Genomic DNA, 26,983 nt, shown 5'->3' on the forward strand with positions numbered 1-26,983 from the left:
AGTGGTCTTTTTGCCCCCCGGGGGGCAGAAAGGCTGTAATGGTGGTGGGTGGGTGGGGGCATTAGCGTACCCATTTCGGGCAGCCCCCACCCTAAAAAAAACTGAAAAGAAATCCCTGGTATATAGTGGGCTTTCTGCCCCCCCGAAGGGGCTGATTAGGGGCCAATGCCCCATCTGCCCCCCGGGGGGGGCAGAAAGACTGTGATTATTGGGGGGTGGGGTGGGGGAATGGGCCTGCCCGTTTTGGGAAGCCCCCACCCCTATTTTTTTTTTTTTTAAATCCCTTGTGTTTAGTGGGCTTTTTGCCTCCCCACCGAGGGCAGATTGGGGGCTAAAAGACTAAATAATGCCAAAATTATTTTGGGGGAGCAAAGGCCCTTGCCCAAGGGGCAGCTCCACCCTCCCTGGTGTCTAGTGGGTGGATCCCTGCTTGGGGATTGCCCTCCTGTGGCGATCCCCAAGCAGGGATCCAATGGGGAGGGGAGATTCTCCCCTTTCCAACAATACCTCTCCCTTCTTTCTACGTGCTCAGGGGGCTGAGATAGCCCCCTGAGCATGTACAAAGTGAAACTGAAATGAGCCTCTTGGCTCATTTCAGTTTCACTTTCAGTGTAATGACGTCGGTGCGACGTGCGTGCCGATTGTCATTACGCTGAAAGGGGGGGGGGGCTCGGGAGCTGGGGAAGCTCTTCCCCAGCTCCCGAGGCTATTTTTAATTAAAGGGAATCCCTCTGGTGCCCGCACCAGAGGGATTCCCCAGGGAATGCCTCATGACGTGCTGGACTCGTCATGGGCACAGCGCGACTGTGCTCCATGACGAGTCCAGCACGCCATGGGCACAGAAGGGGTTAATGTCAAGGTGAAGAGATGTGCCATCATGGCTGGCTCTTTGACTAGCGTTTGGCTGGTGCTTTGCCATGTGATCCTCCTGTGATTTTCCTCTGGCGGCCCCTTGAGCCTTTGGTGGGGGGCCTCTGCTGCATGCTCAAGGGTGTCTGAGGAGTTATCCTGCTCCAGCTAACCCCTCTCTGTGGCCGCAGGTGAGGTGGTGGGACTGTCATCCTGCTGGCCACTGGAGGGAGGTTGAGCTGTCCTTTGGGCCATAGGCCTGTCCCTCAGAACACCCACAAGCTGGCCCAAGAGGTCCATGATTTGGTCCATACGCGTGTCTATGGACCTCAGCAGCAGGCGGAGCTCACACGATTCTTCCAGAGCCTGGCCTGTCTGTCCCTGGGCTTGTTCATATGCCCCAAGGACTCTGTCGATTTTGGCCAGGGCTTAGGTCCCAGTGTCCTGTTGGTTTTGTCGCCCAGTTACCCACCCTCCTGCCCTGCTGTTCCGGACCTGTGGCGTCACCACTCGAAGTGCCCGCTGACTCTCCCTGCCCTCCTCAGATTGTGGGGTGGGTATCCTCTGAGGCAGGGCGAGTGTTGCAGGCAGCACTGGTGGTGGTGGTAGTGGTGGTGGTGGTGGTGGTTGAGGCTGCACAGGTCGTTGCAGCAGGGGTCAGCGCAATTGTTGTTGCAGAGGTGGTGGTGGTGGGGACAGTGGGGGCCTGGGATTTGGTGCACCCTGGCAGTCCGGATGGGCCAGGTTTGGGGTCTGCCTCCGAGGAACTTGGGGAGTCTGCATCCAAGAGTCCATGTCCCAGGGGGTGGGGGACTGGTTCTGCAGGTTGGTGTTGTCATCTGCAGCAGTCAATTGTTGGTCACCTGTTGGACAGAGATGAAATAGTCATTGAAGTGCTCCCCTCAAGCTTGGTGTTAGATGGTTTGTTGTTACTTGTTATACTCCACACAGTTTACATTGACATCACATTGTATGGCTGCATGGTACTGAGCATCATGACACGATGTGGAGGTACATACATTACTTGTCCATGGTGTGACATGACAATAGAGTACATTTTCCACGACCAGATTGTGTGAATATAAGGTCATGTCGTAATCTAATGACTAGCAGCACAACAACTTTATGTGAAGCGGATTTGTTGTTTACTCTGCATGGAAGACGTTACATCTGAGCATGTACTAGCCATTGTGATCTCATGCATGCCTTAGTCATGTCATGTGCTTTGCTTTTTTTTTTACAACTGACCGTGCATGTTTTGTGTTCATATGGGCCTTGAAGCTCTGCCCCCATGGCATTTACGGATAGCATTCACTGCTGTGCATGATTGTGCCATAAATTTCTTCAATGTGTGATTTGGTGAGTCAAACTTTAATTTCTGTGACATTTACATATGCTTAGCTGTCTGCACACAGGAAGTGGCTATTGGATGTATGCCAAGTTGGGTGACATTTGAGGGCTGGTGTGGTCATATGGCTCCATGCTTTTTGAGAGGAATGGCAGGGTGCATGCAATGTCTACCTACCTGTTCTGTGACACAGTTGAGGGGAATCGCTGCCACATGTTTCTGGGGGGGAGTGCTCCGTTCTGCTCAGCTTTGGGACAATGGGTGCCTGGTGGGAGTTGCAGTGCAGGCTTTCCACCCACAAACATCCCTCCCTGTTAGGGTGGCTGCCTCCCTGTGAAGTGGAGCAGAGGAAGGGATTAGGGTACACCTGGCTGTTAAATGGGGGAGTGTTCCATCCTGCTAAGGGGTGGGACAAGAGGTCATAAGATGGCTACCTACCTGTACGCTTGAGCGGAGCAATGCAATGTCTGCCAGATGGTTGCGGGTGTGGGGAGTCTTCCATCCTGCTCAGGGGTGGGACAAGAGAGCATAAGATGGCTACCTACCTGTAAGATTGAAGAGAGCAATGCAATGGCTGCCACATGGTTGTGGTTGTGGGGTGGAGTGTACAATCCTGCTCAGCTTTGGGACAAGGGGGCCTGGTGCGAGTTGTAGTGCTGGCCTCCCACCCACAAACATTCCTCCCTGTTAAGATGGCTACCTACCTGTAAGTTTGAAGGTTGAAATACAATGGCTGCCACATGGTTGTGGGTGTGGGGTGGAGTGTACCATCCAGCTCAGCTTTGGTACAGGACGGCATGGTGGGAGTTGTAGTGCTGGCTGCCTGCAAACATGCCCCCATGGTAATGTTGCTAGCTATCTTTGGGGGGAATCAGAGGGAGTAAATGCTGGATCTGTGAGACATGTGTTGGGGAGAGTGTGGTGCACATGAATGCATTTGGGCCTCGGAGGTTTCGCTTAGTAGTTGTGCAAGACAGTACATAGCATTGTGATGGTAGACACTTGTTGGTACTTACCAACCTCCACTCCCCTATTCCTGTGAGACTCCCTGGAGGCAGTATGCCATGCACCTTCTCCCATTCGGTGAATGTTCGTAGTGAAATGGGAGGGCCACCTGCCAGTCCTCTGAGCCAGCTTAAGGTTCTTGTTGTCCTTCTCTTTCACCTTGCTCTTGAGGTCATGCCACCGCTTCACAATCTCCTTCTTGGTGGGCGGACCGGTCCCTACTGCATTGACGTTGTCAACTATCCTTGCCCACATTTGTGTTCTGGTAGCTAATGGTGTCTGTTGGACAAACAAATGTGGTTCTACTATGATTACCTTATCTACCATGACTGACAACTCATTGTCAGTGAATTTGGGCATTTTCTTCTGTGACATGGTGTGTGATGTGTGAATGGGTTTAAGGTGTAGGTGTGGAAGTAGTGGTGGTTATGTGTGAGGTGTGTGTGTGTTGGTGTGATGGTGTGATGTGTGTAAAATTGCCTCTCGTTTGCGCTGTGGGGTTGGTTCCTTCAGTGATGGAGTATTGCAAACGATTCTGGTCAGGGAAGGGGCTGGTTTTATACTCAGCTATGTGGGTGTGTCAAAATGGAGTCTTCCCGTCAGGTGTGTTGTGTGGGTTGATCCTGGGATTAGTATTTTTTTACTTGCCATTGGGATGTGTCATTGGGGTGTGTTAGGTGTTTTTTGAGGCTGAGCTAGGTTAATGGGTACACTTGGTAGCCTTGTTCTGTGTCTTTTTTGTCGAGCACCATTACTGTTCTGGAGTGACCGCGGCGGTGGGCATACATCCGCCCATTCGCCTGCTTTCCCATTCATCAACGGTTGCGATTGCGACGTTCAGAACTGGGGATCGTTCCACTGTCACCAAAATGGTTTCCTTCTTGGTCACGAAGGCAGCACCACCATGTAAATAATTGTAATGGACTGTTGGAGCCGGATTCTCAACTATGCTATAACAGGATGGCAGGCTGAGATATAATTGGCGAGGCAACCGGAGGCTCTATCGAGAGTCTTGATCACGAGTACCGTGAGGCAGAACCCATACAGGGTTGTATTTTAACGATTTAATGGCCATGAGGAACACCTCCTGAGGATTCGTCGACCGGCGCCAAAGTTATTCAAAATAGAATGTTGCGGTTTTCCTATGGAAACAGGGTCCTAACTATAACTAACTACTGGCGACCGCCAGTAGGTAATATATATATATATATATATATATATATATATATATATATATTATCTACTGGCGGTCGCCAGTAGATAGTTATAGTTAGGACCTATTTTCCATAGGAAATCCGCAACATTCTATTTGGGAATATCTTTGGCGCCGGTTGATGAATCTTTGCGAAATTTTCCAAACTTTTGGCCAGCTCCGCTCCGCTCTTACCCTGAAAGTTTTGCGGTGATCCGTCAAGCGGGGGCCAACAAAAAAGGGGGGTCCCAAAACGCATTTTCCCCATGCAATTTCCAATAGGATCTGTTGTCGCAGCTACAGCCCGAATCGCTGAACGGAATTACACCAAATTTGGAAGTCCTCAGTTCGGACTCGTGCCTTTTGCATATATGGTGTGAATCTGTTCAGTAGTTCCTGAGAAAATTAGGGTAAAAAAGTTAGTGATATCTATGGCCGGGGAGGATCCGTGACCCTACCCGCACCGTAAGCCCACCATCCCCGAACCGAGCGCGCACCTTCCCGATCGCGTGCTAAATGCTAATTGGCTGTCGAGTGTCCCTCTACATTCGAAACCAGGAACTGTTGTCGGCCATTTTCTGCCTTGGTTTTCAAGCAACGTTTGCCTTTTGATTTAGCAAATTCCTATTTAATTTTTCTGAAACCAAAATTTTAGACAGAAATTGCAACATCTGTACAAAACATTATTGCAATTTAATTGGATTACCATTGGAAATGTCATCAAAAAATATTTTAAAAATTACCATTTGGCCTCAAGGAAAGGTAATAATTTGCATTGTGGACTTCTTTGACACAAATTATTTTGGTGATTATGCTTATGCAACAGAATTTTCAGACGATATTTATTGGAATTAGCTATTGTTCTTAGGTGAGATTTTTATTGCAAATGTTACATTTCTATTACGGTATGGTTTAGTGAGAAGAGATTCTGGGCTTTTTTTAAACAATCTTTCAGATTGTTTTTTTTTTTTTGCCCGCTGTTAAGTGATGAATGCAATTGCTTTTACGATTTACAGTGAAATGCAATATATTCTGAAAACAGCAAAAAAAGGGCAAAAAAATGTTTGTTGAAATATGAAAATATGTGCACTGTATTCTAAAATGTATTGTTAAATATTAATACCTTTTTCTTTTTTCACAGATTGAGAAAGGAAAAATATGAAAAATGAACTTCTTTATAGAAAGTTAAATAAATCACTTATTTTTAATTAAGTTATTTTGATTGTCAGGTAAGTGTGAAATTTCTGGAATTATCACACATTTATTTAATGCTCACTTTTTTTCACTACTCTTCTCTATGCTTTTCTCATTTCTGTAGTTGTCCCTCAAGGACCTTGTAGAGTGATTAAAAAAAATTTGTTTTAAAAAAAAAAAAAAAAATGCGCGTTCCGTACGCGTACGGTAAAAATAAAAAAAATAAAAAAGTGATTACATTTTTTTTAAAAAAGTTAAGAGGTAAGGTTGGCTCTTAAAAGAACCGTTGTGTTCATAAAGGGAAAGAGGAAAGAAAGAATGGGAATACTAACAAGGACCACAGATGTGCTGGTCTATCCTATTGTTTAGTAGGGAAACACTGGTCTCCGCATGAACAATAAGGCCATGACATCTTGTGCACCTCATTGAAACCCTCCCAAAACGAGGGTTTATATCCAGAGGAGCAGAAAAGGGTGATGCTCCCACCGCAGAGGAAGGGCTCAGCTGAGCTGCCGAAGATGTACTCGGCTGAGCTTCTGCAGGTGTGCTCGGGTGACTTACTGGAGATGTTTCTCCAGTATGTCGAGCATAAGTCCTGGGATGTTTATCCTTAATGTGTCTAATCATAGAGTGATTGCCAAAGGAATACTTCTTCCTTGGATTCCCTCTAGATAAGACACGCTCACAAAGTGAGCAGGTGACTAAAGGAGCATTTACCTTTTTCTGCCCCTCTGGATAGGTAAAATATTCCCATACAAAAGAAGTCTTTTGTTTCCTCCTTCTCTCTCTGATGATGCTGCTACCAGGCTCACTCTCAGAAGAGGACTGCTGTTCTGCCATCGTATCTCAAAGACAACTCAGCTCCTTCTCCTAAGGGGTCACAAGCAGTAATGAGGTGTGGTGTAGGAAGGTTCTAGAACTGAAAGTAGTTTAAACCAATCAAAAGTGTTGTTTCTTGATCACATGACCAACCGTGCGCGTACGTTACGCTTACGTTATGCTTACGGAGCACTTACGGTAAAAGTACGCATGCGCGTACAAAAGACACACGCACGCGCGCATGCGCATAACAGGCACGCTCGAACACTTCTGCGTAACGTGCGCACGCACGTACGCGTGTAAAGTATGCGCTTACGCGTCGCGTAGGAAGTACGGACGCCTACGCAAATTGTGTAACCATACGCAAACAGAGTAGAAATATTACGTACATAAAGCGAAACGTGCGCTTACGGTAAGCTTACCGTGCGCGTACGGTAAAAATTATTATTTTTTTTTTTTAATTTGTTAAAAAGATTCACTATGTTATACAACTATATCTTACCTTTTTTTAAAAAAAGGTGAAACTTTATATATTGCAGAATGCATTAAATTTTACCATAGTGTTTAAAGGGAAAAAAAAGTTAAAAAAAAAGATGTAAAAAACCTTGCAAAGATAAAAAAAAAGAAATGTTTCACACACGTTAAATATAAGAATTAGCATTAATAAAAATATACAAATTCACTGAAAAAACCATGGGTTTCACACACGTTATAGTTAGAAATTAGCATTTAAAAAACCTTGCAAATTCAGTGAAAAAACCATAGGTTTCACAGACGTTATAGTTAGCTGGACATTTCACTCGTAAAAAACCAATGAAATTCCCCCGTTATAGTTAGTTCAGCTAACTATAACTCGCGCACCTGCAATCCACTGCTGATGACGTCACATATTACATCACTCATGACATGGTCACTGACATCACTCATGACATCACTGATGACATCTCAAATGACATCACTGATGACATCATCCAGTGAATGTGTGTTTTTCTGAAAATTAAATATGTTTTATATATGTATATCTCAAGGTCGATGGAACAATAAATGTGTATATATGTGTCTAAATGGATGATTTTTTTTTTGAAAAATGTATTGTGTAACTGACTGATAAAGTGTATCATAGTGAATACATGGCTTAGTGAGTAATGTTTAAATATGTAAATATCTGTATCGTCGATTTCCCCCCAACACTGGGGGGGAAGAATCACAGTCCCAGGCACTGCGTGAAGATGATCCCACCGGCAGCGACGACTCTCACCACTCCGTGAATTACCCCGACCAACCTGGACCCTCTGGTGCCCAAGCCCCTGCAGCACCTGCGTCAGGTACATCTGTGCCAACCACCACCCCCCTTCCTGCCACATCCCAGGACACACCCAGGAGCCCTGCTCACATTGAACAACAGAGCCAGTCTGACCAGGAGGGACAAGGTTCTCCGGGCACCCAGGAGGAGGCAGGCAACCCTGCAAATGCCATCCCTCAGGTGTCCCGTAGACCTGATGTGCCCACAAGGGCAGGCCAGGCTCAAGTGGGCAGGGGTGGTGGGAGTGGAGGCAGGCGGAGGCGCGAACCTGACCAGCCAGCTCAGGACCCCGGTATGTCACACATACGCAACATCCTGGACTCATACCGGTGTGACACCAGAGGCATCAACCAGGTCGTGTCAAGACTCTCCGAGATGCAGGGGACCCTCGATGACATTAAGAACCTGCAGGTCGAGCATCATGCCAGTCATCAACAACACCAAGGACGGATGGAGGCAAGACTGGCTGGGCTCCTGGCAGTGCACAGGGGCGTGAGCCAATCACTCCGTCAGATCGCCCAAAGCCTGGCAAACCCTCCCTGTGCCACCACGCGTAGACCAGCACCAGACACAGGGAGGGAGGAGGAGGAGGATTCATCTGACGGAGCGTCCCCAGCATCGTCAAGGCCTGCATCTGAGGGTCCCCGGAGGAAGGTGGGTTGTCCACGGAAAAGACCGTGAGAGTCAGCGGACCATCCACATCTCCCAGGTCACCTGGCCTGGCACCTGGCCCTCCGGTGCAACAGCAGCACCTCATCCAATGACATTCTCTCCCACATGGACTTGCTGGTCACAGTCTGACCAATGATGACCAACACTGTGGTCTCTGATGACTTCCAACGCCAAGGATACCATCTCCCCCTGTGAACTTTGGATTCTATTCCCCTGGTGCAGCACCCAATTGCATCTACCAAACCACTTACCCCACCGTAAATAAATATTACTCTTTGGACATGAGACATTCCTGTCATTTTGCATCATTCAACGACATATGTGTGTGGAAATGTCAAACTATGGCTGAGTGTTGAACCAACTCCAGCCATCCATACCCTGGAATCAGAGTCTGGTACAGGACACACATGGGTCACAAGGTATCATTCAATGTAGGCATGGAGCACAACACTCACCTGTGATGGCCTCTGGCTGCTGAGGGGGGGCTCGCTAAACTGTGCGGAGAGACCTATTTGGGAGATCATCATCAAGGCGTAGAGGTCATGGCTCATGTGGAGGTTCCCGGGGAGGGAGTCCCAGGTATGTGTGGCCAGGTGGGAGAACAATGTCCTGTATGCTGGAGTACAGTGGATGTGAAGAACGGTGGCCAGGGCAAGGTTGGATGCACGGAGATGGCCCAACGGGATCTAGGATGACAGACGTACAAGGTTGGTTGGGGTCGGGGTTGTGGACTGCCTCCTGAGTGTGGGTGGGGAGTGTGGAGGTCACCCTGCAGCAGACAGTAATCCATTGCAGCTATCCATGGTGGACGGTGAGGTAGCTGGGGTGCAGGGTGTTGAATCTGAGGTGTGCAGATGCACCCTGGAAGTGGACCAGTTTCCTGGGAGTTTGGATGTACTTGCTCCGTAGAGGGCAGGGCAGTATTTGACACGGATGTTGTCATGGACCTGGGGGATGGTCTGTCTTTTCTTGGAGTGGATCTCTCTGTGGAACATGTGCATAATGCAGAGGGCGTTGCAGCATGAGGTACAGATGCTGTGGACTAGCATGGCATATGTGAGTGAGCCAAACATGATGCACACCATCTTGTGTGTGTGGTACTGGGTGCTTGTGCAGGGCTCTTGCGGGTGGGACACAGGCACTTGACCCAGCTGGAAGGGGACAATCCTCAGATGTTCACCTCAGCCTTGAACAAGTCCAGCCTCCGGGTGCTCGTGTGCAGCCATCCATCAATAGATCTCATGCATACTTGAATGATGGAACTGCCAATGTCTGTGACCTTGTTGAAGGTGAGGAGCACCTGGCTGTCAATGGCATACGAGCTGATGATGAGGTGCTGTGCGCATGTGATGGTGGAGAGGGGGTCCTGGAGACTCTGTAGATTGACATGCTGAGAGATGATACCTGTGCCATGTCCCAGACGATGACACCATTTAGTGATATCTATGGCCGGGGAGGATCCGTGACCCTACCCGCACCGTAAGCCCACCATCCCCGAACCGAGCGCGCACCTTCCCGATCGCGTGCTAAATGCTAATTGGCTGTCGAGTGTCCCTCTACATTCGAAACCAGGAACTGTTGTCGGCCATTTTCTGCCTTGGTTTTCAAGCAACGTTTGCCTTTTGATTTAGCAAATTCCTATTTAATTTTTCTGAAACCAAAATTTTAGACAGAAATTGCAACATCTGTACAAAACATTATTGCAATTTAATTGGATTACCATTGGAAATGTCATCAAAAAATATTTTAAAAATTACCATTTGGCCTCAAGGAAAGGTAATAATTTGCATTGTGGACTTCTTTGACACAAATTATTTTGGTGATTATGCTTATGCAACAGAATTTTCAGACGATATTTATTGGAATTAGCTATTGTTCTTAGGTGAGATTTTTATTGCAAATGTTACATTTCTATTACGGTATGGTTTAGTGAGAAGAGATTCTGGGCTTTTTTTAAACAATCTTTCAGATTGTTTTTTTTTTTTTGCCCGCTGTTAAGTGATGAATGCAATTGCTTTTACGATTTACAGTGAAATGCAATATATTCTGAAAACAGCAAAAAAAGGGCAAAAAAATGTTTGTTGAAATATGAAAATATGTGCACTGTATTCTAAAATGTATTGTTAAATATTAATACCTTTTTCTTTTTTCACAGATTGAGAAAGGAAAAATATGAAAAATGAACTTCTTTATAGAAAGTTAAATAAATCACTTATTTTTAATTAAGTTATTTTGATTGTCAGGTAAGTGTGAAATTTCTGGAATTATCACACATTTATTTAATGCTCACTTTTTTTCACTACTCTTCTCTATGCTTTTCTCATTTCTGTAGTTGTCCCTCAAGGACCTTGTAGAGTGATTAAAAAAATTTTGTTTTAAAAAAAAAAAAAAAAATGCGCGTTCCGTACGCGTACGGTAAAAATAAAAAAAATAAAAAAGTGATTACATTTTTTTAAAAAAAGTTAAGAGGTAAGGTTGGCTCTTAAAAGAACCGTTGTGTTCATAAAGGGAAAGAGGAAAGAAAGAATGGGAATACTAACAAGGACCACAGATGTGCTGGTCTATCCTATTGTTTAGTAGGGAAACACTGGTCTCCGCATGAACAATAAGGCCATGACATCTTGTGCACCTCATTGAAACCCTCCCAAAACGAGGGTTTATATCCAGAGGAGCAGAAAAGGGTGATGCTCCCACCGCAGAGGAAGGGCTCAGCTGAGCTGCCGAAGATGTACTCGGCTGAGCTTCTGCAGGTGTGCTCGGGTGACTTACTGGAGATGTTTCTCCAGTATGTCGAGCATAAGTCCTGGGATGTTTATCCTTAATGTGTCTAATAATAGAGTGATTGCCAAAGGAATACTTCTTCCTTGGATTCCCTCTAGATAAGACACGCTCACAAAGTGAGCAGGTGACTAAAGGAGCATTTACCTTTTTCTGCCCCTCTGGATAGGTAAAATATTCCCATACAAAAGAAGTCTTTTGTTTCCTCCTTCTCTCTCTGATGATGCTGCTACCAGGCTCACTCTCAGAAGAGGACTGCTGTTCTGCCATCGTATCTCAAAGACAACTCAGCTCCTTCTCCTAAGGGGTCACAAGCAGTAATGAGGTGTGGTGTAGGAAGGTTCTAGAACTGAAAGTAGTTTAAACCAATCAAAAGTGTTGTTTCTTGATCACATGACCAACCGTGCGCGTACGTTACGCTTACGTTATGCTTACGGAGCACTTACGGTAAAAGTACGCATGCGCGTACAAAAGACACACGCACGCGCGCATGCGCATAACAGGCACGCTCGAACACTTCTGCGTAACGTGCGCACGCACGTACGCGTGTAAAGTATGCTCTTACGCGTCGCGTAGGAAGTACGGACGCCTACGCAAATTGTGTAACCATACGCAAACAGAGTAGAAATATTACGTACATAAAGCGAAACGTGCGCTTACGGTAAGCTTACCGTGCGCGTACGGTAAAAATTATTATTTTTTTTTTTTTATTTGTTAAAAAGATTCACTATGTTATACAACTATATCTTACCTTTTTTTAAAAAAAGGTGAAACTTTATATATTGCAGAATGCATTAAATTTTACCATAGTGTTTAAAGGGAAAAAAAAGTAAAAAAAAAAGATGTAAAAAACCTTGCAAAGATAAAAAAAAAGAAATGTTTCACACACGTTAAATATAAGAATTAGCATTAATAAAAATATACAAATTCACTGAAAAAACCATGGGTTTCACACACGTTATAGTTAGAAATTAGCATTTAAAAAACCTTGCAAATTCAGTGAAAAAACCATAGGTTTCACAGACGTTATAGTTAGCTGGACATTTCACTCGTAAAAAACCAATGAAATTCCCCCGTTATAGTTAGTTCAGCTAACTATAACTCGCGCACCCGCAATCCACTGCTGATGACGTCACATATTACATCACTCATGACATGGTCACTGACATCACTCATGACATCACTGATGACATCTCAAATGACATCACTGATGACATCATCCAGTGAATGTGTGTTTTTCTGAAAATTAAATATGTTTTATATATGTATATCTCAAGGTCGATGGAACAATAAATGTGTATATATGTGTCTAAATGGATGATTTTTTTTTTGAAAAATGTATTGTGTAACTGACTGATAAAGTGTATCATAGTGAATACATGGCTTAGTGAGTAATGTTTAAATATGTAAATATCTGTATCGTCGATTTCCCCCCAACACTGGGGGGGAAGAATCACAGTCCCAGGCACTGCGTGAAGATGATCCCACCGGCAGCGACGACTCTCACCACTCCGTGAATTACCCCGACCAACCTGGACCCTCTGGTGCCCAAGCCCCTGCAGCACCTGCGTCAGGTACATCTGTGCCAACCACCACCCCCCTTCCTGCCACATCCCAGGACACACCCAGGAGCCCTGCTCACATTGAACAACAGAGCCAGTCTGACCAGGAGGGACAAGGTTCTCCGGGCACCCAGGAGGAGGCAGGCAACCCTGCAAATGCCATCCCTCAGGTGTCCCGTAGACCTGATGTGCCCACAAGGGCAGGCCAGGCTCAAGTGGGCAGGGGTGGTGGGAGTGGAGGCAGGCGGAGGCGCGAACCTGACCAGCCAGCTCAGGACCCCGGTATGTCACACATACGCAACATCCTGGACTCATACCGGTGTGACACCAGAGGCATCAACCAGGTCGTGTCAAGACTCTCCGAGATGCAGGGGACCCTCGATGACATTAAGAACCTGCAGGTCGAGCATCATGCCAGTCATCAACAACACCAAGGACGGATGGAGGCAAGACTGGCTGGGCTCCTGGCAGTGCACAGGGGCGTGAGCCAATCACTCTGTCAGATCGCCCAAAGCCTGGCAAACCCTCCCTGTGCCACCACGCGTAGACCAGCACCAGACACAGGGAGGGAGGAGGAGGAGGATTCATCTGACGGAGCGTCCCCAGCATCGTCAAGGCCTGCATCTGAGGGTCCCCGGAGGAAGGTGGGTTGTCCACGGAAAAGACCGTGAGAGTCAGCGGACCATCCACATCTCCCAGGTCACCTGGCCTGGCACCTGGCCCTCCGGTGCAACAGCAGCACCTCATCCAATGACATTCTCTCCCACATGGACTTGCTGGTCACAGTCTGACCAATGATGACCAACACTGTGGTCTCTGATGACTTCCAACGCCAAGGATACCATCTCCCCCTGTGAACTTTGGATTCTATTCCCCTGGTACAGCACCCAATTGCATCTACCAAACCACTTACCCCACCGTAAATAAATATTACTCTTTGGACATGAGACATTCCTGTCATTTTGCATCATTCAACGACATATGTGTGTGGAAATGTCAAACTATGGCTGAGTGTTGAACCAACTCCAGCCATCCATACCCTGGAATCAGAGTCTGGTACAGGACACACATGGGTCACAAGGTATCATTCAATGTAGGCATGGAGCACAACACTCACCTGTGATGGCCTCTGGCTGCTGAGGGGGGGCTCGCTAAACTGTGCGGAGAGACCTATTTGGGAGATCATCATCAAGGCGTAGAGGTCATGGCTCATGTGGAGGTTCCCGGGGAGGGAGTCCCAGGTATGTGTGGCCAGGTGGGAGAACAATGTCCTGTATGCTGGAGTACAGTGGATGTGAAGAACGGTGGCCAGGGCAAGGTTGGATGCACGGAGATGGCCCAACGGGATCTAGGATGACAGACGTACAAGGTTGGTTGGGGTCGGGGTTGTGGACTGCCTCCTGAGTGTGGGTGGGGAGTGTGGAGGTCACCCTGCAGCAGACAGTAATCCATTGCAGCTATCCATGGTGGACGGTGAGGTAGCTGGGGTGCAGGGTGTTGAATCTGAGGTGTGCAGATGCACCCTGGAAGTGGACCAGTTTCCTAGGAGTTTGGATGTACTTGCTCTGTAGAGGGCAGGGCAGTATTTGACACGGATGTTGTCATGGACCTGGGGGATGGTCTGTCTTTTCTTGGAGTGGATCTCTCTGTGGAACATGTGCATAATGCAGAGGGCGTTGCAGCATGAGGTACAGATGCTGTGGACTAGCATGGCATATGTGAGTGAGCCAAACATGATGCACACCATCTTGTGTGTGTGGTACTGGGTGCTTGTGCAGGGCTCTTGCGGGTGGGACACAGGCACTTGACCCAGCTGGAAGGGGACAATCCTCAGATGTTCACCTCAGCCTTGAACAAGTCCAGCCTCCGGGTGCTCGTGTGCAGCCATCCATCAATAGATCTCATGCATACTTGAATGATGGAACTGCCAATGTCTGTGACCTTGTTGAAGGTGAGGAGCACCTGGCTGTCAATGGCATACGAGCTGATGATGAGGTGCTGTGCGCATGTGATGGTGGAGAGGGGGTCCTGGAGACTCTGTAGATTGACATGCTGAGAGATGATACCTGTGCCATGTCCCAGACGATGACACCATACTACATGCTGAAGCCCTGAGTCCCACTCCCATGCCCTTACTGGGCTACAGAGCCTGTGGGGAGTATTAGGGATGTGACCTGGTTGGTGTGACAGGGCCTGGAAGGTGGGGCAGCGCAGTGTAGGCAGTTGGAGTTGCACACTCAGCAGACAAAGGTGTCGTGTGTGTGCCCAGGGTATGTCTGACAGCAGGCGTTGGATGTGCGGATGGACATAGCTCAGAGTGTGGTTGATACATCAGACTGTAGTGTGATGTGGGTAATGCAAGGACAGGATGGTGGTGCAATGTGCACCTTGCATGTGCTGATGGTCCAGCCTTTGGCACCGCGTGGCGTCAACAGTGGCATAGACAAGCTGAGGATAGCAAAATGAATGGGTGGAGGGAGGAAGTGAGGAGCATCCTGGAGACGTGTGTGTTGCCAAATCTGGATACTCTGTTGGCCCTTTCTGCAGAGGCTGCAGCAGCAGGCGGCATCTCCTCGCAAAATGACAGAATTTGCACACATAGACTAGGATGTCAGAAGCACAACTGCAACAGGCGTGTGTGTAAAGTAAGGAGTGTCCAGTGTCACATGGCACACCCAGAGACAATGCATGCACAATCACCAAAGAAGCATGACACCGGATCAGGAAACTGAAGGCCGACCTGCGCACAAGAGACACACCCTCAGCAGCTGTTGGTGGCCCATTGTGCGGACCAACATGCCAAAAAACATACACGACCATGTACTTCATGCCCAATAGGGAGCCTAACCCATGAGCAACTGCATGCATGCTGCTAAACTACACATGGACTCCTATGCATAATCTTCCACAACTATGCCTGATATGCCGCATGCAAAGTGGCAAGAGACCTGCATTGACAGAGATGAGGCACCTTGGAGTGTGACAAACACCCTAATTACTCAGCCGCACACTAAGGGAAATGCATCAATTGGAACAGACTCACAGGTCATTTGGCTGACCATGTGTGACCTACACTGGACACCCCCGTCAACACACAGATGTGTAAATCCTACTGAGCTGGCACACAAGTGAAGGGGTTGAGCCTAACACCCCTTGCTTTACACGGAGAGTCTACAATTCCCCATTGAGCCTCATATGGGGATGTCCCACACTATGTCCACCATTAGCATCCCGTATGTTCCTTGGAGCCGTTATACACACATTGATGCCTCCATCAGAATCCACACACCATTACAGATGACTGCCAGGAAGGGTGACCATCAATTCATGGGAGCCATGCAACACGTCATGTGGCCCATGGTGAGTCGACATGTATGCATGGTAACACAACATGCACAGGAGCAGTCCTCACATATCACAAACACGTACCACCCACAAAATGCCTTGCTGCACTCCTTACCCCAAATGACTTGTCACCATGTCTGTGCATGTAACTCTGATCCAGCACACGTTGCAATACTCATGAGGAATAGCAGGAGGGGAATGATGACATGAGCAGACGACAGCCGCAAGAACCTGGGGAGGACAGACACACAACAAGTCAGCGAAGAGCTAGTAATCCGCAGACATGTACATGTACTCTACAGGAATGATGTTGTCACCATGCCCTTAACAAATTTAGTGTCCCAGCTAATATGTGTGGAATGACATCATCACTTGAATGACACATCAGAAAACACCTCCAAGTCACTTAGCACACAGTCAGCTCGACACACACATTGCAACACATGCCACACAAGGCTCAAAGTGTGCACACTCAGACACAGGGACTCACCATCATGTGAAGAAGTTGCAGATAAGCTGACTCCGGATGTCCTCATCCTCATCCCCATCCTCACTTGCCCCGTGCCCGAGCCCTTCATCCTCCACGGGTGGATGATCCTGCTCATCCGGATCAAGGATGAGTGGCACGGCCTTCTCCACTGCCATGTTGTGCAGTATGCAGCACACAATGAAGATTTTGCAGACCTTCAGCGGGGCATATGGGAGGGCGCCGCCGATCTTGTGGAGGCACCGGAATCTGCTCTTCAGGAGTCCAAACGTCCTCTCAATCACACGCCTCGTCTGCCCATGGGTGTCGTTGTGCCGGTTTTCTGCGGCTGTTCTGGGGTTGCGGAGAGGCGTCATCAGCCATGGCATGTTGGGATAGCCAGAGTCCCCTACATGGAAACATCATGTGAAGAAGTGGGTCACGAGATGCCGTAAGATACAAAGATAGCGCTGAACACAGGAATAACAGAGTATACCCACCAAGACATGCTCGTTCCGCGTGCAGCTGCAGCATCATTTCTGGCACCCTGCTACGCATCATGATGTATGCATCGTGTGCGGACCCTGGAAAACGTGCACAGACATGGGTAATCAGCATGTTAGCAAGAGACACCACAAGCGCATTAATGGAGTGGTAATGTTTACGGTTACGGAAGGCTACCTCCTGTGCCTGTGGTGGTACCAAAGCCACATGTGTCCCATCAATGGCCTCAATTACATGAGGCATCCCTCCCAGGGCATAGAACTCACCCTTGACACCTGTCAACTGCTCACGAGTGGGAAAATGGATGAATTCATCCAGGTACAACAACATGGCTTCTATAACATCATGCAGGACACGGCTGAACATAGTCTGGGACATGCCACCGACATCAGCTAGGGTCAATTGAAACGTGCCGGTTGCAAAAAAATGTAGGGCTGCCATCACCTTCACCTTGGGGGTCAGAGCTGTAGGATACCTGTGTTGTGGTTGGAGGTGTGGTGCAAGCCGGCGGGTCAAGTCCTCTATCAACTCTTGCGAGAATCTGTATCTGCGTATGCAGTCATGTTCATGCATGGCATCCAGGTCTGGCATTCGTCTGGGGAGAGGCGGTGCCCTGCAGAGATTTGGAAGGAATAACGAAGAGTGAGTACATTACCACACCAATGTCACTGAGGTGAGCACATGGTCAACAGCTAATACACATCTGCTTAATACAGAGTCTGTGCTGTGCAATACATCCAGGACATGTGGGCCAGCCAGGTGATACTCCTATGAAGAGCCAGCCACAATACTTGCATGGCAATGTTGACGTGACATGCCATGAAATAGCTGTTGGCCAGTGTAAGTGACAAGCCAGACACATTACATGAGTGACAGACATCCACATATTAGCATTAGAAGGATGTCATCTCATACAGACAGATGGCGGGAGTCTAGACGCACAGGTCACATGTTATCTGGAAATGGACAGATGACACACATTTCAAAAACTTATGTCACAGACATTGAGACAACGCAGACATTGCCTCACGTCAGGAAGTCATCTTCGAACCATCATGACACATGTAACGTGTGAGTCCACATGTGGCATGGTGTGCATATATGTGTGTCATGCACAAATGCACACATACACATGTTGGACGCTGCAACAGCAGATGGAGTTGACGGAACACCAGCGGAAAGCTCATGGGAACACATGACACACACATGACATAGTCACATCGTGGCACACTGGGAGTCACATGTCAGGTGTAATTATCCGTGTACCTGCCATCAGGGGACAGTTACGGGTGTTGCTGACTGTGCCATACCAGTGATGCAGTGCTTGACACGTGTGCCGCACATGCACACATGTGCAAAGTGTGAAGGGGAAGTGTGCCACGTAGTGCCCCATCACACATGACATGTGTAAACAGCTCATCACACATCTATTGTGCCACAACATAAGGAGACATGTGCCACATCACTGCCTGACACACCTAGGCCCTGCACATGAAGGACTGCACTGACAATGACTTGATGTACAGCCTTGTGCGAGTCTGACACCTCCATTCCTTTTGTGTGCGCCTCCTATCACCAGTGTAAGCAGTGAAACGCAGTACACACGCTCTGAGGGTGTGTGTAGGGCCTGTACTCACGCGTGTACGGGCCGTACACGCATGAGTATGTGCCTATCACTATGGTTGGGGGTACCGTAGGGCCTAGTGATACGGCACATACTCACGCGTGTACGGCCCGTACACGCATGAGTACGTGCCGTATCACTAGTCTCTACGGTACCCCCAACCATAGTGATAGGCATGTACTCACGTGTGTACGGCCTGTACATGCGTGAGTACGTGCCGTATCACTAGGCTCTACGGTACCCCCAACCATAGTTATAGGCACGTACTTACGCGTGTACGGCCCGTACACGCATGAGTACGTGCCATATCACTAGGCTATACAGTACCCCCAACCATAGTGATAGGCACGTACTCACGCGTGTACGGCCCGTACACGCGTGAGTACTTTCCGTATCACTAGGCTCGCCAGTACCCCCAACCATAGTGATAGGCATGTACTCATGCGTGTATGGCCTGTACACGCGTGAGTACGGCCCATGCGTGTACGGCCCGTACACACGTGAGTACATGCCGTATCACTAGGCCCTACGGTACCCCCAACCATGGTGATAGGCACGTACTCACGCGTGTACGGCCCGTACACGCGTGAGTACGTGCCGTATCACTATCGTTGGGGGTACCGTAGGGCCTAGTGATATGGGCAGTAAACGCGTGAGTACGGCCCGTATCACTGTAGTGATGGTGCCCTAGGGGTACGTGTGAAAAGCGCCGTACCTGTGTGTGGATTTAAGAATTACAATGGGGACACATGAGGGACAAGTATTAGGGCCTAAATGCATGCTGGTTGTCATGGATACCGACTTTCAGGTTCAAATTTTTACACCATGTGATCTGGAAAAATCAGTTGGCCACATTTAACATTGTTGCGAAGTGGTTGTTGACTTGACATGATGCTGCAAAATCGAAAGATGCAAAGGCTGTCACTGGCGTATGTTTAAAGGGATTGGAGGAAACGTAGGATGCAAATGAGTCTGACCAATCACTCTGTACTTCTGTTTATGAAATAGGCCAGCAAGGCAGATATAAGGCAGGCAGAACACATGAGAGGGCACTTGCCTGAACAACATGTCAGTCGATACCACTGCTGCTGTATTGTCTCCCTCTGGCACCATGTCAAGGACTGTGGAGAGGGCCCAGCCTTACACCCAGGAGGAGAACGAGGCCCTGCTGGATGTGATTCTCCCACAGTACCCCATGCTGTATGGTCGACCAGGGGAGCAGGTGAGTGCTGACTCCAGTACCTTTGCCTGTGCACCGTTATTGTGTCTGTCACTTCTGGCATTGTGGCCAGGTGTGACAGACATGCAATGTTGGGTGGGGTGGGTCCCGGGGGGGGATGGCTTATGTCTCCCATGCAGGGCTTGATGTAGTTCATGTGTGCACTCCTCACTTGCATTGTGCTTACTGTGACATTCACTGCATAGTGCATGGCACATTCCGCCAGTCAAATCCTCGTGGGCATTCTTGTTCTATTGTCCTGCGGTGATTCAGTGGTCACCCCGGTGTGACAGGTGACTGCACCCACAGATGTGTGTGAGAGTTGAGTGGAGCTGTGGTGAGAGTGGTGAGAATGTCCAAATGATGTGTACGCCCCCTGGACATTGATGTGTGTGAATGTGTCTTGTCATGTGGATGAGTGTCTATGTGGAGTGTTGCACCACAGCTGCATGGAGGAGGCAACTGCTCAATCAATCTGATGTGTGAAGTAAGCTGTGCTGTGTGTCTGACTTGCAGAGCTAGCCCCACACCTGTGACACCCCCTGGCAAGTGGCACATGTGCAGAGTGAGGTTTGCATCCGCTGTTGCCAATGGCAGGTGATTGAGGTGTGCCTGTGTGTGTCTGTGTACTCTGCTAAGGTTTCGTCAGTGGCCTGGCGCATGTGACTGCTTTGCGTTGCTGTCCATCAGCCTTGTGTTGCTTGGGATGCACAGTGTGTGCCATGATCAGGGATTGGTTTGCACCCCTCATGCCACCTGTGTACTTACTATGCCATGTAGTGCATTGCTGCATCCCCAGTGGAAAAAGTCCCTATGACTAAGGTGCTATTACTTGCCAGCATACTATGCCCTGTTCTACAAATCTAAGATGGTCAACTGTGTGTCTCTGTGACATGGTGCAGGTGTAGTGATGTTGTCCCACTTTGTCATCCACACAGGTATCCCCCTACCACAAGGGGAAGATCTGGAAGGGCGCCGTCAAGGCCGTGCAATCTGCGGAGGGTCGCAGTCGGCGCCTGCCACAAGTGAGTAAGAGATGGCAGGACATCCGGTGCTGGACCCGGAGGATCGCCCAGGTCATGCTGAAGGACTCACCTCCTCGCAAGCATGGCGGGCGCCGGCGCCTGACCCACCAGATGCGGCGTGTCCTGGCGGTGGTCTTCTCTGACCTGTATAGGCGGATACAGGAGTTACAGCAGCAGGAAGGGGGTAGGTACATGTGTGTTTGTTGTGTGTTGCAAGCTTTTGTTGCTGCTCAGTCGCCTGGAGACACTGCCAGGGTATATATGTGCAGTGCATATCCTGTTCCCCCACAGTCAACCTGCGCTGTTCTTCCTCCCTTCCCCACCTTGACATGTGTTGCCTGGTCTGTGTGTGATCACTATTGCACATGGTCATCTAGGCTGCCACTTTATCAAGGTGCACAATGCTTTCAGCATCATGTGTGGGGGTGGTCTGCCTGTGCCCTGTCCTGTACAGTCATTAGGGGGTGCATATTTGTTGCCACTGATGCTGAGTCCCAACATACGAGTGTGAGGTTTCAAAAGAACAGACGTGCTGCATGCATTACCAATGTTGTGACCTCAGACATGATGTGCATGAGTGGGATATATGCATAGTGCCGGGACGGTTGCTCCTGTAACAGTCAGCTCATTCCAGGACCATGGAGCAGTGTGCACACTACAGTCCCCTGTCACAGCCTGCCCTCCTACTCATGTGTGTCATCCAACACTGTGCACATTCACTGTGGGTTCATAATGGCTCTGCCTCTGTGGCATTGTTCCCTGCCCTAGGTAGTAGTTTTCACATGTGTGATACATTTGCCCACTGGACAGGGATACACCAGTTTGCTTGTGCATACTCACACTGGGCAGTGCCTGTGTGGCTATTCACAACAATCTGCTGATGATTGTTTGTGACCAATATGTTTTACCAGCCCTACAAGGTGATGTCGTGTTAATAAAGCTAGTTTTCAAGCACAGTTATTGTAACCCTGAATATGAGCTCTCACTTCTTGATTGGTATCAGTCACATTGACTCAGGTATGGGTGGGGGTGCACGGGAGGGGCGTACATGTTCAACACTGATGTTTCATTGCCAGTGCTGACTTGTGTGTGATGAATCAAAGTACAGAAAGTCATCGTGCAGTGCCCCCGTGATGTTGGCCAGTGCTTGCTGTTGGTGCTTCATTGCCTTTGTCAGTTATTGGCAATCATGTATCCTGCTTGGACATTTTTGGCACCTGTGTGTGGTTCAGATGCTACACAGTTGTGACTTTGTGTGCTGACATCTGTGGGTACATTCTGGCTTGCCATGAGTGGGAACCCACAGTACAGCTAGGCTTTTTTGTTAAACAATTGCAGGCCCATTAGCTTATGCATTGTCCTGGGTGTGGACATGTGTGCCACTCCAGATGACAGTCAGTAGGTGATATGTGTAGCCAACTATGTGATCAGGTGACGGATAGCCATGTGACAAATGACATTATTCAAGTTTTTACTCTGGGAAAATGTCCATTGGCACTCACTACACCTGTCAACATGTCCCAATGTTTCATATGCTTGACCTTGTTGCTTGGTTGTGAAGGACAATGATGTGCCTGCAGGACAGATGTCTCCCAAGCAAGTGCACAAGGCACCACCTTTACACTTTCAAGGGACACGCTGGCGCATTTTACAGTAATGCACAGTTTGGACAACACTTGTTTGGAGTTCATACATATGCATGTTCCCACAGTGTGCTAGCATTTGTGTTAGTCCTTGGTTGTTGCTGGTACCAAATTACGAGTGTCAAGTCATCCAGCCACCCTGGTGCCATGTATATGTACTTACTGCTACGCCATTTCTTCCTAACAGTGGCTGATTTTAATGAGTCTGGCAGCTCAGACAATGACTGTGTACATGTAGTTTGGTGTGCACCTCCTTGTGTGACTTCTGCTATGTGTGTTGTGTTCACAGAGTGCCACATTCACACATGCTAGACATGTCCATTTTGTAAAGGGTTGTGATTCTCCAGGAGTCACAATGTATTTCTTTGGGGGTCAAAAGTACTCACAGGTCTCTGAGTGTGGGGACACCTTCTTCATTGGCATGTGGTATTTGGCCTTGGGTGCGACAATACTGTTTGTTTCCCAGTCAACAAGAGGTGGCATGCCTTCATAGTCTTGCTGTGCTCAACTGATCCCAGACACTAGCTTCTCATGATCTTGTGATTTCAAGTTATTTGCTGTTGTGTACTAATTTTCATTGTTTGCAAGTGGCATGGTGCGTCAACCAACTGGGGAGTGCAGGGCTTACATATGTGGGGAGTATCCTAGATGTTACTCCTGATGCCTTTCCTGATATGCACTGTTGCCTATTTTGTTTGGACTCATGAGTCAGATGTATACAGGTGACTGATTTTTTCCTGTCTCTTCACCTTGCCCACAGCATCATCGGAGGACACCGAGGGAGACACCGGCACGGCGTGGAGGAGGGATCGAGCAGTGGTGCCACCACTGCTGTGGAGTCGGTGGGATCTGGTGGCACGGAGGGCGAGGGGAGTGAGGCGGAGGACCTGCCCCGCACCAACACAGACTACGAGGCAGACGGGTCTGAGGCTGAGCTCCCTGAGGGGGCGGAGGCTGCTCCCAGAGCTGAAAGCAGCAGTACATCTCTCGCCGCCCCCTCCATTCCCATCACTGCCCTCCCACTTGCTCGGGTCTCTTCTGTCCGTGCTAGGCCACACCGTGTCTCCTTTGTGCCAGGCACCGCACACCCTGCCCCTGTCCCCCCTGCTGCCCTCACTGCCGAGTCTGTGGACATTCAGCGGCAGTTGCAAGTTGGGCAGACATCGATCCTGACTGTCCTCCATGGCCACACCAGACAGCTGACCCAGATGGTGTCGTAAATGGAGGGCATGTCATCAGCGATGTCTGACCAACGGATGTTGCTGAGGTCCCTGGACTCGTCACTGACGGCAGTAGCGAGTCACCTGCAGTGCTGCCTCCCACCCTACCCCTGGCCCATCCACAAGTCCAACACCCATGCCTGTCCCAAGCACACCCAGACATCCACACACACGCACCCCACCAGACACAAGCAGCACACCACCACGTAAGGGCAAGCGCACACATCCTGACACGCACACTCAGGGGGTAGCAGGCACACCCACTGGGTCTGGGGCACACAGGCAGGCACGCAGCCACAGTTCTCATCCACATGACTCACTCCCCAGTCCCTCCGATGTCACTCCCCTTGGCTCCCCTGCCCCAGATTCGGAGAAGGAGGCCTACTTTGCTGGGCTGGGCCTCAGCCCCACTAGTTCATCTGGACGCAAACGGTCACAGCACTCCACGGGTAGGGGAGTTAAGTCCCCCAGCCCGTCCACCACCTCCCCCAGTAGCGCTGCAACCCATCCCTCCGACCCCCCTCCCTCCTTGGGGCCTGTTGTTTCTCCGGGTGCAGGGGAGACGCTTGAAGAACTGGCAGAAGTGTGCAGCGCTGAGCTCGCCTCCACCTTTGGCGCTGCCCCACCCCCTGTGGTGGAGTCGTCCGTCCCTGCACCCACAACACCTACCCTTCCCCCTCCTGTCCCTGCAGTGCCTGGTCCTTCCCCACATGATGCCCCCCCCCCCCAGTCGACGAAACACTCTTGTGATGTGCAGGCAAGCTAGGGGAGATGCATGGCCATGTGTCCCCCCCCCAAGGACTGCTGATATCGACTGGCCATTGGCCTTTGTGAATAGTCTCGTTTACACATTATTATTTTCATGCTGAATAAAGCATTTTCTTTTACTTTGGAAAAGTCTTGCATTTCAGGTATTGATGTTGATGCTGATGCTACAGGAGTTGGGGTTGGGGGCATGTGTTATGTTTCAGGGAAATGTTGTGGTCTGCTGCTCATAGGGTGGAACCTGGTATCTGCGTTCCATCACGCGATCTCTGCAAAGATTCTTTGTCGTGTATGCTCTTTGTGTTTGGAGACGTTGTCCCAAGGGGTGTTCTTTCCTCTGTGGCACCTGACATCTCCCCTGCAGAGAGTTGCACAATTGTTTTGTTGCCCTGTGTCTACATGTCCTTTGTTGGTGATGGATCCCTTCAACTCTGGGCATGCCTGCTCAGCAATGTGTCTGCCTGCATTGTCTGTGCCATCCTTGGTTCTCACTGTACTTGTGTATAGAGTATTTTGCCATGCCTTCATGGATAAATGGTCCCTTTTCCGCACAATGCATGTGTGTGATCCCAGCCTAGTACACATATGGTACTTGTTCTGCTGGGTATTTGAACACCTGACTCACAATTGTGGGCATTGTATCTGTGGGAACTCCACACTATTCGTTCCATGACAGACAACATCTTGGTGGCTAGCCCAGCACCTGAACATTCCTATCAGTCCTGGGATGTGCGTGACAGTGTGTGTTCTCTTTGGCTCTCTTAGTTTGTTAGGCAGTGACATGACTATACAGTCTTGTGGCATGATCTCAGTGTGTGTATTGTGCTGCATCTGCCAGGGGTGGGTATGCATGTGTTATTTGTCCGCACACCCACATGTGGTGTGTCATGCAGTGGGTGTAAGACCTCCTTCCTCCTGGGAATGGGACAATGCTGTCAGTGATGTGTTGTTATGGCACTATCCTCATTGTCCTAAGTTAGGGATACGTACATTCACCCATGGAGCTGTGGTCATCTGATAATGATGTACACCCCCATGTCTCTGTCCACTGCTGGGGGTCCTCTGCACCCACCCCTCATGTGTCTGGGCACTGCTGGGAGTGATAGGCACCCACCCCTCATATGTCTGGGCACTGCTGGGAGTGATAGGCACACACCCCTCATATGTCTAGGCACTGCAGGGAGTGATAGGCACCCACCCCTCATATGTCTGGGCAGTGCTGGGAGTGATAGGCACCCACCCCTCATATGTCTGGGCACTGCTGGGAGTGATAGGCACCCACCCTTCATATGTCTGGGCACTGCTGGGGGTCCTGTGCACCCATCCCTCCTATGTCTGGGCACTGCTGGGAGTGATAGGCACCCACCCCTCATATGTCTGGGCAATGCTGGGGGTCCTCTGCACCCACCCCTCACATGTCTGGGCACTGCTGGGAGTGATAGGCACCCACCCCTCACATGTCTGGGCACTGCTGGGAGTGATAGGCACCCACCTCTCATATGTTTGGGCACTTCTGGGGGTCCTCTGTACCCACCCCTCATATGTCTGGGCACTGCTGGGAGTGATGGGCACCCACCCCTCATATGTCTGGGCACTGCTGGGAGTGATAGGCACACACCCCTCATATGTCTGGGCACTGCTGGGAGTGATAGGCACCCACCCCTCATATGTCTGGGCACTGCTGTGAGTCCTCTGCACCCACCCCTCACATGTCTGGGCACTGCTGGGAGTGATAGGCACAAACCCCTCATATGTCTGGTCACTGCTGGGGGTCCTCTGCACCCACCCCTCATATATCTGGGCACTGCTGGGAGTGATAGGCACACACCCCTCATATGTCTGGGCACTGCTGGGAGTCCTCTGCACCCACCCCTCATATGTCTGGGCACTGCTGGGGGTGATGGGCACCCACCCCTCATATGTCTGGGCACTGCTGGGGGTCCTCTTCACCCACCCACCTGCGCCCTTGCTGTGGTACACTGCTGTCCTGACCATACACCACCCCCAATTTACAGCTGATGTGCTGCACCAAGCCGTACACCTACATTCGTGGCGTGTGTACGCCTTGTATCCATCATGTATTGGGGCTGTAGGGATACGCGTGTACGGCCCGTACCCATGCTCTGGGGGCGTGGGTACGGTCCGTACACGCGTACCTCTACATCACCACTGCAATGGTGGTATGGCCCGTACCCATGCTCTGGGAGCGTGGGTACGGGCCGTACCACCATTGTGGCGGTGACGTAGGGGTACGCGTGGTACGGCCCGTACCCACGCTCTGGGGGCGTGGGTACAGGCCGTACCACCATTGTGGCGGTGACGTAGGTGTACGCATGGTACGGCCCGTACCCATGCTCTGGGGGCGTGGGTACGGTCCGTACACGCGTACCCCTACATCACCACTGCAATGGTGGTACGGCCCGTACCCACGCTCTAGAGAGCGTGGGTAC

Source organism: Triturus cristatus, chromosome 8, assembly GCF_964204655.1.
Source record: "Triturus cristatus chromosome 8, aTriCri1.1, whole genome shotgun sequence".
In the NCBI taxonomy this organism is placed as follows: domain Eukaryota; kingdom Metazoa; phylum Chordata; class Amphibia; order Caudata; family Salamandridae; genus Triturus; species Triturus cristatus.